The 12,988-nt window shown below is 37.7% G+C and overlaps 1 protein-coding gene across 4 annotated transcripts in view; it reads left to right on the top strand.

Annotated features, from left to right (window-relative positions):
- LOC149083151 (uncharacterized) overlaps window positions 1–12,988 on the top strand; it is a 105,780-nt gene that overhangs the window by 45,159 nt on the left and 47,633 nt on the right. The window lies entirely within an intron of this gene.

A 12,988-nucleotide genomic window follows, 5' to 3' on the forward strand; every position in this document is an offset into this window, starting at 1 on the left:
GGCCCCGCAAGCTTTTGATCAACGCTTCAATTCAATACCCTGTAAAAATTGCATTTAAGAATTACGATTAATAAAGATGTAAGGAATATAAGTATGTACTCAAAGTGTGGGTTACTACCTCCCGGGGGAGGGTTCATGAGAAATTTTCTGAAATAAAAGCGTCAAAATAAGAAATTTATATTAATTTTAAAAATATGTCAAAACCAAAAAAAATTCCTCCACTCAGTGTTGAGCTACTTACCATGCAAAACATACAATGCAATTTTGTCAAATTCTAATTGTGCAATAATCAATATATATCAAGGTAATCTTCATACATGATGACTCAGAGAGAATCACCCTATTCCAAAATCGTATATATATATATATTTTTAAACTCAAAACGCAGAATGATAAGTAATATGTGAATGTATAGGGGTCGTAAAATGCCTATGTTTTATGGACGATATTATTATTGGTCGATTTCAAGTGTAACATCATTTTGAAAGATGCTTCCTGGGTTTGATGATAAGCATAGGCAATGCTCGCGACTCGAGAAAGGTTGAAGACCAAAGCCGCTTGAAAGTTTACTTTTAATGCAGCTTTGGTTGAAGACCCCAGCTATAAGTGGCCGCGCCCGAGTGGCGCTGTGGTAAGATGCTCGTCTGCCACTACGAATGTTACCGTCAAGGTCCATGGGTTCGATTCCGGGCATAGAACGTTAGAAGTAAGTTCTTTACCTACCAAACCTGGGGTGACCACCGATGGACGGAGCCTTCATTTCCCACCTAACTCTTATGGTTTAAAATTGGCGATATATGATCGGAGTTGTTGTGCGGTAAAGTAGCTGTAAGTGATTACCGGTTAAGTCAGTGGTTTTTAAAATTTTGCCACTTGCGGCTCCTTTGCCTTAATCACCGCTTCTCAGCGGCTACCCACATTATAGTCTCGAGAAGAACCACTTCAAAGTACTACATTGAATTTTGCACCCATCAATTCTGTCAGGTGGCCACGACATTCCTAGGAGACGTGACATATACTTTGAGAAACACTGGGTTAAGTGGATAATTTTTTTCTAGTCCTCGTTTCCATGCAGCATGGAAGTGTACTAAAATGTATACCAGGGAATCCTCCGCCCCTAACTTTTTACGTTTTTAGTCTCCTGAGGAATATAAAATATTTCTATGTACCCCTGCACGAATTCGAAGCACTTCTGTAGATTTCGTGTACGTATTTTCTAATAATTTTCAACATACGAGTATCCGTTGACACAGATTTTTTTCCCCAGCCTTTCATTGCTTGGCAAGGAGCTACAATTTGAGACAAATAGGAGAGGATTCAATTCAGACGGAGAAACGAAATCAATTCACGGACAATGAATGATACGTAATCTATAGCTCGTGTTTTATTTTTTTCCGGTGCAATGCATTGCATGCCACCCTACTTACTATTCAATGTTCTTGATCACTTCGTCGCCGAAAGTAAAAACAAAGTCCGTTCAGTTCTTCTTTCATTGCTCGATTACATAAATGGACTCGTTATCGCTCAAGATTTAATGAGACCTCCAATCAAAGAATAATAATCTCATTCTTTCGATGAATTCTGCTTTGGCGAAAGCGGGCCGATCGGTATCTCGGATCGTTATATTTCGCTTGCCACTGAAATTGTCGAATCGTTCTAATTTCATCTGTTCATTTATTTTTCGGAGTCAGTAACTTGCTTCCCACGATCCAATCAGTTTTTTGTACATCAAACGAGAAATTAATGTCCGAATAAAGTAAAATAAAAGAGAGATTTGTAGCAATTATACCAGGATACGTACTTCTGTTTTTTCTTGATAAGAATTGATCGTAGAGATTGTTTTCTATTGTACCTCGTTTTATTTTATTTTTTTAATTCTTTAGCCGTGGAATATATTTAACAAAATCCATCGAAAATGGAAATTTTTCTTCTATGTTTAATGCGCATTATAGTAATGGAAAAAGTTAAACGAACTCAATTTATCTCTTCACGAAAAGAAACAGTTAATTTTTCTGGGCACACACACACACAGCAATAAATCGTCTAATCACAAATATTGTACTTCAAATTCGGGCGACACAGTTGGGGGGTTAACGATTTGATCCGAAAACACCTGGCATCATATAAGGTCTTAATGTGAACAGCAGCGAATGAGTAAATTTTATGAAAAATGGATAACTTTAAAATAGGGTTACCAACCGACCTCCTTTTTTGATGTCATTGCAAGCGCCCTCCTACGTTTCCGAAAATTCGCCTTTTTGTCCTCCTTTTCAAGTTTCCGGAATTATTTTTCTTTTTTTTCTGTGAAAAATTTTTTTCCCCTACTTTGAAACATATATTTGATATGTGTTCATTTCATACGTCTTCATTGATATATGTTTTTCTTTTTTTTTTTTTTTTTTCTCCCCACACACGCAATTTTTATATTTCCGCTTTTTTTAGTGGTTCTGTTTTTGAATTGAGAAGAATTACTGTTGTGGGAGGTTTCTTAGTCGGAATAGTGGCGCCATCTATTGGGGGAAAATCGTGCTAAGTGACGTCATTAAGGGTGTGTGCGCAGGTGTCCTCCTTTCTCAGTTTTCGAACCTGGTAACCCTACCTCAAAAACAAACTTGGTGGAAAGTCTTGCAGCTGGTGTGCAGTGGCGCCATCTCTTGAAACAAAACGGAACCGTGAAAGGAGTTCAACTTAGGAGCTTACTTTCAAAAAAAACCATTTCATTAAATTTTCGAAATTTTGTTTTTTTTCAATTGGGTTCTAGTTTCTCAGCGTAGTATTTAAATATTCTTCTACAACTTTTTCTGCTCCTGCTGGGGTCGGCTTATACACGGGCATATACGGTAACTAGTTACACTCCTCACGTTACCATTGCGCATTACTTAAAAATGCTGTAGAAATCATGGAGGAAAGAATAAGGAGGTTATTCTTTCCTCCATGTGTAGAAATACTACCTGCAATTGAAGTAAATGTTTGTCAGTAAATGTTGTTCACAAAAAAATCAGTTTTTTTTCTGCAACTTTTTTCAGAAATTTAGCAGCAGTATTTATTAAATGCACGAGAAACATTAATGTCGTTACCAAATGCACAGGTCCGAATTTCAATGCGTAAATTTTCACATCCTCTTCCTAGATGTAGGCTATACCAGTTTCTAAAAATCGCTTGATTTCTTTTTTTAAAATTAGATTGAAACCGCGCTTATTTTCATGCTCTAGTAAAACGGTATATTCTGGTGCGGATTTACTATATTGTTTTAGTTTTTCTTTTAAAAATGCATGATCAAACGTACACACACAGGAAGGGAGAGCCCCTTCTTCCCTCAACAAGACAAACTAAAATCAATATTAAAAAAAATTGGAATAAAAAAACGTGAAAAATTAAAAAAACAAATGCTGATGCCAATCGCACAAAAGGTGGTTTTTTTTAAACTTAAAATTTTGAGCTGGTCCGATTAATCGCGTCGGTTAATCGACCAATTGTTAATCGCAGTTAAAAAATTTAGGTGAGTTAATCGACTCGATCAATTCGATTAAAATTTTATTAAAAGTTTGTGAATTAACATGATGTTTTTGAAAAATAAAACGATTGGATGTCATAAATCATGTTTTATACAGAACATATTTTGGATAAGTAACCATATTTAAAATATTTGAATCAATATTTTGATGAAATTAGATTCAATGAAACTTGATTTCAGTTTCAAATTGAGTTTGATGGACATTTTAGAAGACAAAATCAAAATTCTTTGTTTCCACTATGAACAGTACATTTTTCGTATTTTGGAAGCATCTTTTAGCTCATATTCTCACTAGTACCATTCCAGAGGAGTTTCTAGACAAGCAAGCAACAGTATAATGGAAAGTTTCGAAATCAGTGAATAATAACCAAAAATAACCGATTTCTTAAAAAAAAACAAGATACAAGGTTTTGGCAATTATGTTCAACATATTAAATTGCTTGAAGCTGGCAGCCTTAATTTCTTAATCTATTCCTATATGTGTTTACACGTACAGAATAGGTGAGTGATATCAAGAAAATATATTTTTATACCATCTTAATATTATATGATCACAAAAAATATTCGATTAAAATTCGATTAATCAATTAATTTTTTTTGATTGACTAGTTAAAAATTTCAATCGATTCGCAGCCGTATTAAGAACTCAAACTTTCTCTGGGAGGAGTATCCTGTATAGCCTCTTTTCTCTACCTCCAAATCATTAGCGTGCTCACCATAAGGGGTGAGTCTTGCTTGCGTATACTCCCTTGATGGTGGTAGCCTGAGTTAAGATGTTTTTTAGAGAGGTACATTATTTCAAGGAGATTAGCTCGGTATTTCTTAAATTTTTTTAGACTAGTGATAGGCAAACTACGGCACACGGGCCAGAGCCAGATGCGGTCCGCTTAGAGGTTCTATCCGGCCCTCTGCAGATTTCAAAATGATAGTATAGAAATTTTCAATTTCAATGTTTTAAAAAAATTCGTTCAAGGAGGTGTTTCTTTTTTTTTGTATATGCAAAGTACAGTATAGTTGTGAGAATATAAATATAAATTTATTTAAAAACTTTTGTATATGAAAAAAAAATGGAACACATACACAATAAATATGCATAAAGGTCTCTTCAAGTGGCCTCCCCATGGCCATGAAGTCTTCGGGTTGTGTCGTGTGCACAAATGGACTAACACGTTCGATTCTACGGGCAGTCCTGCAATTCTGAAAATAGTCATACTGACTACCACATTTCGTGAATTCTTCACGGCTGAATATTTTCCGCAGCTATCTATGCTCCCTCCTCTCCCCCCCCCCCCCCACAACCATCTGCCATGGCTCCTTTCTCACTTGATGTTCTCCAGTAGCACATCCCTTCAGAATATGCCAGGACCAGGGGATATCTTACGGCCTCAGTATGAGAACCAATGATCTAGCAAAGGATTTCTTAACCTTTTGCGGTCCACGCGACCTGTGCCAATAAAATAAAAACCACGGACCACTTTAAAAAAAATTGTCAGTATATGTCAATGTTAAAACACCCTTTCTCATTCTAGCTCACGGAGTCCCTTTAAATTTTTTGCAAAGACCAATAAAACCCCGGCAGCAGTTTGAATGTGCATCGCATTTGAGTTTATATTTAAAAAAAAATTTCTGTCTGAAATTCATTCTACAAAATTTTATTTTATTTTCCCCCTTTGGTTCCGTGGGCTCATTAAATCTTATATTGTTCTAGTCTGCTCCAGTTACACGCGGACTGAACTTTTCATATCAGCAGATGCCGCCACTGGTTCCAATCTAACCAAGATGGTCACTGAACTTATTGATGGTGCCGATTACGCTTGCGCAGTTTAGGGTGGAGGGAAAATGCGCAGAGTTCCTTTTCAAGCGAAATATTGCAAGGGGGGAAGCAAATAACTGAAATGGTCTTTCCCCCATCCCTTTCTCCGGTACTTTTTTTTTAAATGTCTTTCGGCTGTCAGGAGAGTGCATATCAGAAAATCCGGGAAAAGCGTCGGAGGTTTGGCGGAGATGACACGGCGCTGTTGTGCCACCGACCTTTTTCCTGTGTTCTGAACGTGAAACAGCGGTGGTGGTTGGTTGTGAAGAAAATTGTGGAAGACATCACACACGAGGGGGGGAAACGAAATTGTATTCTTTCCCTCTCGAATACGCCGGATTGCAATTGATTGACGACTTGGGTGAGTTTGCTCTGTGTGTATCTCTTGTTCTGTTTTTTTTTTTCATCCTGAATCTTGTAAAACATGGATCGCACTAATCGCTAGGAAATGTAAGAAACAATATTACTCTTTTTTTTTTTTTTTCCGTGCAGCAACTTTTTTTTCCTCTTTAAATCTGTAATTTGCACGCGACTGGGAAATATTTTCGTGGGAGTAAACTCCGTAAGAATGTGTGTGTACCTAATATTCCGTGGAGTAAAGGTTGTGTATTTCTCACGTGCAGCTGGCAGGGAGCCAAGACAGCTCGTGAATAATTCATAAAGATCTCTCCGTGTGTATATGCATATGTATTCGTCTTGTAATGAGCGAGTATGTCAACCTCCCGCCCCATTTCTTTTTTCTGTTTTATTTATTTATATATTTTTTTTGCTTTGCAAAAGAGGCGTCTTCTGTACTGATGTTCAAAGATTATACGGAAAAAGTAGTTCTTGTTGTACACAGTGTTGCTTCTTCCCCTCCCCCCCCCCCTTCCGCACCAGTTCTTAAATGGCTTTGAGATCGTTCGGTAACGTAGTAAGAAATTGAAATTTCATGGTTTTTCCCGCCTTTTTTTCACCTTTTTCATCTGTTTTGAATGAAATGCAATATTTATTTGTTCTTTCGCAAAATCAAAGAAAAAAAATTCTTTCCCTGTAGAAATACTTTATTTTCAAATGCATATTCCGAGTTATCCGGACTTCCTTCAACTGGATCTTTCTATAATCCAGAGTTGAAAAATCCCTTTCCTTACTTAATGTTGAAAAGGCATCTAAAATTATATTATCGTATGTGTTTACAGTAATTCGTAAGCCCCCCCCCCCCTTTGCACAATCTATTGTTTACATTTAAGCCGCTGGGCGGCTGTGTGGACATCGTGCTGGACTCTCATCGTGAGGATCCAGGTTCGAACCCCCCCCCCCTCTCCATTGGCGGCACACGGGTGGTCGGCTGAAGTTTGTTTTCTGTGGTTTCCCAACTTTGATGTGCGAGTACGTGCCGGGCCCTTCATTTGAAAAAGTCTCTCCACGGAAAGCAGGCACAACTTCAACATGATACTGTACTTACATAACATGAAATTCAAACATTTACCATCTTCACTTCAAACTATGTAAGCCAGATGGCAGCGCCGGCAAGAACATGAAACAAGCACGACTCTGGCAATTTAAATATACAGTCGAATCCCGTTATAATGAACTCCATGAGACCGAAGAAATCACTTCGTTATAACAAAAAATTTCGTTATAAAGGAATTCCAGGTTTTTGCATTGCTCCTATGTAAACTTATCTCGGGGATTAGAAAAGTGTTCGTTAAAACGAAATTTTTTCGCTGTAATGGTATTCGTCAAAACGGGATTCGACTATTAGAGCCACGCATATGCACAAAACAAGTTCCGGCACGTACTGATTCGTTAGAAATTTCGCAGAGGAATGTGTACGAAGTGCATGCATGGTTCAGTAGCAGTAGTCTAATGTTTAATTGAAATTCATATCCACTTAATCTTTATATATCAGTAGTCCCCAATATATTCCCATGAAGTGAGTATCTAACAGATGTAATAAACAATACATGCATACAGAATTACGCTGTGGTTTCAATATCCCTCGTTCTACCGGATTTTCTCTAATCCGGCTGACACATGTCCCAATTAGGCCGATTAAGAGAGGTTCGGATGCATGCTAAACTTCTCTGGATGGCCACTTCTGTGAAGGGTTGGAGGGAAAAGTTTCTCTGATCCAGAAATTACCCACGTAGGCCTATATTTACCACATTAAGGGGGGGGTCACCTCTCCAGGGGTGGGGGGGGGCTGGTTTTTTGTTGATCGAAGTGTGGCCATGGGGGGCGGGGGGGGAGACCCAGCGTCAAAGGCAGAGCCGACATATCTAATGTATGCGTATATATGAATTGGCATCATCATCATGCCCCCCCCAATCATCATCGTGCCCCCTCCAGGCTTTCAAGTCTACCTACTCCTATGAGCGTGGTCCTGTAATGAGGTTTTATTGTACATGTCTGCAATTAATATCATAATAATGTTTCATAACGTCTTCAATTTTCTTCGGAAGCAGTCGGCGCATGATGGAAAGATTTCAGTTCGTGAGTCGTATTAAATGTATGTAACTGTAGTGCAGGGCGTAAATAGGATTTTTGCCGCCCCTACAACTTAAAAATTCGATAATTTTATAACTGTGTTCTTCGTTTTCGCTCCATAAATTTTTCTACCCGGGCAGTTCCCCGCCCTCCGCCCCCCAATGCCGCGGGTGTGCCGTAGTGATAACTAGAGCACTAAGATTTCGTGCTCGGTTTGTACGTTGAGAGCTTCTATGTAAATTATATCACGTCTCCTTGCAAACGAAAGTGTATTGCATGGAATTAACCCTTAAATAACCCTTTACATATTATGTGCAAAGAGTTCTTCAAACTTTCACTGCTGCAGCCTGTTTCAAAATAAAAATTCCTAATCGTCCTTGCACGTAGGGTGTGAAGTCATATTCTTTTCATTTTGTATTTTGAATTTGATGGTAGATTCCCTAATTAACGACAAATCTTTATTTGTTGCAGGGCATGTGTGGCCGTGATTTCACTAATTTGTTAAAATGTTTCTTTTTACCTTGAAACAGTCGAATTTTTTTTCCTTACTATAGTTTGAATCATAAAGAAGGTAGTTGAGTAGTATTTAATGGTATAATATTACTTCAATACTTTTATTTTATGTGCGATTTTTGAGGCTTTGCATGCCTTCAATAAGTCCCTGTATAAGCAGTTCTATTCGAAATACTTTTTTTAAATGATTTTTATAGCTTTCAATACTTTCATGTCATTTACTATGAGAAAAAATCATCAGCTCGAGAAAAAAGAAACGAAAAGAGAATTTAAGGGTTAAAACTGGAATTTAGAACGTAAAAGACGAGCTTTCAGTGGAGATTTTCTTCGTGTTTATTAAGCTACTTATGCTTGCCTCTTTTTCCTGTTGCTGCCAAATGTGATTTCGTATTTTTTTTTCAATACTTCATTTTACTTTTATCTTTCCATGTCTTTATGATGTCCCTAAAACGAACTAAAATGAAAAGGAACAGCCAAAACTGATCAACCGTCCCCCATAAATTAGCTCTGAAATCAATATTCGAATATAACCCTTCCTTCTCTGCGAAATAGTCAATTTATGAAATAATAACGTCACGTGAGTTATCCTCCTGCCATTTGTTCGAAATTAATGGACTTATTCAATCGAGTTTTGAGTCCGTTTTCGGTGTGACGAACTCCGTCGCCCTCGGGGCTCTCCCGGGTTTTATTGAATTTTACCGCTTGTTGAACGTGGACCGAGAGAAGATTCTCTGCTTCAGTGATTTCCCGCCATTTCTTTTATTGCTGGCATTATGCCAAGAACTAGATTCACGAAACACGTCCCCTTCTTTTGCGTCCCTTTCCAAAAGACCGTCTTCGCGAATAAATACCGTATTTTAAGGATTTTATTGGGAAAAATAAAATCGGCGGAGGAAAACTTTTTTGTGGTAGTTAATTTATTCACCCTCCCTCCCACTACATTGATATCTTAATTTAAAATGTAGTTAAACATCTCTAAGAGCCTTCCTTCACTTCGCTCCTCTTAAAACTGGCCCGTAAGTGAGGTAACCCTTTCGTAAATTCGTACGAATGATTACAAATTGAATATTCTTCGACATCATTCAACATCATTTCGCTTATCGCTTAATTTGCACTCATTAGAAAGTCATTCGCACTTGTTTTGCTTTAATTAAATTGTCCCGTCTAAATTCCCTTCATTATACGGCGTCTCAAGGTACTATACATTGATGTCCACTAATATTATGTGAAGCAACTGTAGCATATTTCACAGATGCAACGTGAGATAGGGCAACTCTTTTGATAGTAGGACTTAATAAAACGAAAAAAATTTCCCAGGAGCCAAGAACACTTTTTTCCTGAGAAAAAAAAAATAGTCAATATATTCCAGCTTTTTCTGGGCCTTGCTGGCCTTTCCCCCGTGTTGACGGAAACGCTTATCTAAATTCCGGAAATTTTGTGCTGTTCTTAAATTCCAATTTTATCATCTTGCATAGGAAGTTTTAGGCACCAACGCCGATTTTTAGTCACCATGGTGACCTGGCGCTAGGGATTTTTCAAGCCCTGCCTTTAACCCCTTCGCTTACAAGCAAATTAGCAAGAAATTAGCATGTTCTATATTTGACGAAATCGGCAATAAATATAGTACATGTATAACCTTGTGTCCTAACCTAACCGCACATTAGAAAAAGGAACAGGAAAAAAAACACAAAAATGAAATAGTAAGACAGTATAAAAGATAAGGTAATAAGAATGTACGAAGTTATATTTCTTTTCACCCTCATCCTAAATGTTCTCTTTCACTGTTATAAGAAATGTACATCGTATGTGAGGGGAAAAAAATCACTATCAGGGTATACAAATAACCAAAAGAAAAAAAAAATTGTAAGGTTACAACGAAGCTTCGGGATGATCAGTAGAGAGGAATGAAAACAGAGTAAATTTGTTTGAATTCATTCTACTGGCGTTTGGAAGCAATATTACGTCGTTTGATCGTAAAGTGGTTAAGTAGAGGAAAATTCTAGACCAGAAAAAAGCGGCTTTTAAGGTAATTTTCCTCATTCTTTTCGGTCCATCTCTATAAAAGTGTCATTTCTCAAGATGGCCGAATTTTTTCTACTACGTAGCTCAATTTTCCAAAAGGCTGGCTTTTCGTTTGAGAAACGAAGGGTTGTGCTCTTAGAGAGATTTGACTGTATATCTTTTGAATGATGTTGGGTAATGAGATTTCAGTGTCATTCAGAATGAAACTCCCATGTGATTTTTATATGTTCTATTTTTGTCTCGTCTTTGAAACCGTTGCCTCGGAACCATAAATTAGCAACACCGTGCGAGTTCGATATTTCAATTCGTACGACGTGAAAAATATATCATCGTATGACTCTCATTTGATGAATGAATTTGTAATTATAATGAAAGAGAACCGTGACCTTAGGTGCATTTGGTCAGACATCTTCACTTCTCTCCCATTGGTGCTCATCCATCTCTTCGTTGTTGTTTCGTTTGTCGTCCATCATATCTTGACCAATGGGATTACCAGATACGTCAAGTCAACATGACCGGAATTCCGTATCTGGCATCGTAATGTCAGTGGCTTTTATCATCTTTATACTGTCGTCTCTTTGGAAAGGAGCGACATGCCATTAGCTCAGTTTTCGTTCTGTAATTTCCCGAGTCTACAGCTTGATTGATTGTCATAGATTTGTACAAAAAATGTTTCTCTTTATTCGTTCGGCATTTACTCGTTTAACGTCTTTATGAAAATATTGATTCAATCTCGTAATAACTCAATTTTATTTTCTCTTTCTATATAACAACTAATAGAACATCGCTTTTTATTCTCTTGAAACGTATGGATTACTTTCAAATCATTGCAACTTTATTGCCGCGTTTTTCGCTGTCGTCCTGGTCATCTCACGGGGTTCCTATCGACCTAGAAAGTCGAGGAAAATTAAGAAAATGAAAAATGGTCAAGGAAAATATAAATATTTTGCAAAAGTCAGAGGAATGTATGAAAATATTTGATTAAAGTCAGGGAAAAATTCTACGACGGAACAGAAGAAACTTGAAAAACATTTGGGAAGTTAAGATTTTGAATTATATTACTTTCTTCAGGAGTTTCGATCAAGGAAAGTCAGGGAAATGAGCAAGCAGATTTTGCTGGGAACCCGGTCTTACGCTAAACACAAACACAGGGGTGGGAACTCTGCGCCAATTGCGCCGCACTGCGCCAAAACTAATATCTTGCGCCATCCTGCTCCAATAGCGTATTTTCGCATTTTTCTGCGCCAAATAGCGAATTTTGCTTCAGTATGCCCGGAATTTCGGAAATGACGCCAAAAAAATTTTGTTCCTGCTAGCCACGAAACGTTTCTTTACGAGAGGGAAGAGCGTGTTTTATTCCACTATACTTAAACTATCGGCCCCTGATCGGGCTTTCCATCGCGAAACCCCGATATTGTCCGTGATCGTGGAACTGAAGATGGCTTGCAATGCCTTTCAGCTTTAAAGGCAAATTCGAGTGTTTCCGTTTAAAAAAAAAAGTCGTCACTGGAAGCAGCAGAAATTACTGCAGTCGATTGTCATTGTGTTAGATCCCGATGTTTCGTGAAAAAAATTTTCATTCCGGGAGTAAAAAGCGCATGTCCGCCGAATTACGAATGTTAGTTTAGAAACTTTGCCGAATAACGAGCGTTAAATCGCTAATTTTGCCGAATAACGAGCGTTAAATCGTCAATATCGCCAAATAACGAGCGTTAAATCGTCAATCTTGCCAAATAGCGAGCGTTAAATCGTCAATCTCGCCAAATAGCGAGTGTCAGATTGCCAATCTCGCCAGATAATGAGTGCTGAATCGCCAAACATCGAGTTGATTGTTCCGAAATTCTCCCATTTTGCAACAATTTCTTTCCAAAAAAAATTAAAAACTTATAAAATTTTTTTAGCTCATTTGAAGTGCTGCTGTTCAAGGCAGCAAATAGTGCCCACAGTAAGCAAAAATCATCTTAAATAGACGGGTGCAAAAAATTTTATGATAGCCGCTCTTTCAAACAAGGTGTCAAAAGCCTAAAACACAAAAATCAAGCTGACGAAAAGATGTTTGATAACAAAAGACAGTGCAGTTTTATTTTGAAAAGGGTTGAGGGTTAACGAAAATATTCTTGTTAATTTCACTGTTCCAATTTATAAATATCTGCTCCGAATCTCATATTTTGCTGCTCCGAATCTCATATTTTGCTGCTCCAAATCCCGAATTTGCTGCTCCAAAACTGCTCCAAATCCTGAATTTTGCTGCTCCAAAGCTGCTCCGAAATGGACTTAGTCACTTCCCACCCCTGCAAACAAAAAAGCAACGCAACGATGAACCTCTTCGCTAATTCTACAAATTACAATTGCCCGGATACGAAGCGGAGATGAATTTCGGAAAGAAAATTTGCTTTCCTCTGTAGGGAATAAAACCACCAACCTCATACAGTCTGGGCGAGTGCTCTACTATTATATAAGCTACAGAGGAAAAATATTTTTTCTTCTTAGAACATGTTTCCGCTGAACTATTTTTTGCTTTATACTACGATTTGCAATACCGCATAGAAAGAAAATGCGGTCAAAAATTCGGAATACCACTAATTGTGGGAAGAAAATGCAATTTACGACAAATTTGCTAATTAATGCTGAAATTGATGAAGGGTTGCAAAATACAT

Source organism: Pholcus phalangioides, unplaced genomic scaffold, assembly GCF_987345545.1.
Source record: "Pholcus phalangioides strain wild (caught in Gottingen) unplaced genomic scaffold, Ppha-v1.0 ptg000009l_1, whole genome shotgun sequence".
In the NCBI taxonomy this organism is placed as follows: domain Eukaryota; kingdom Metazoa; phylum Arthropoda; class Arachnida; order Araneae; family Pholcidae; genus Pholcus; species Pholcus phalangioides.